We start from the raw sequence: 235 nt of genomic DNA on the forward strand, positions 1-235 counted from the left end.
GATCTGAAATCACCATAGCTACCAACTTGGGAAAGTTATGTCACAAGTTCTCCACCTGTGCAGTCAAATATAACCCAAGCAGACTGCCGTCTCCCTGTAGATTAACTACTAGCCTTTAGTGGAACCAGGGGCCTGAAAAGATTTCTCTCCTCCACCACACCATTCTTACCTCCATCTTCCAAAATTTGAGGGGAGGGAGAATGAAACACCAGAAAACAGGGAAATATCAACTTGA

This window comes from Buceros rhinoceros, unplaced genomic scaffold (genome assembly GCF_000710305.1).
Source record: "Buceros rhinoceros silvestris isolate BGI_N320 unplaced genomic scaffold, ASM71030v1 scaffold27589, whole genome shotgun sequence".
NCBI lineage: Eukaryota > Metazoa > Chordata > Aves > Bucerotiformes > Bucerotidae > Buceros > Buceros rhinoceros.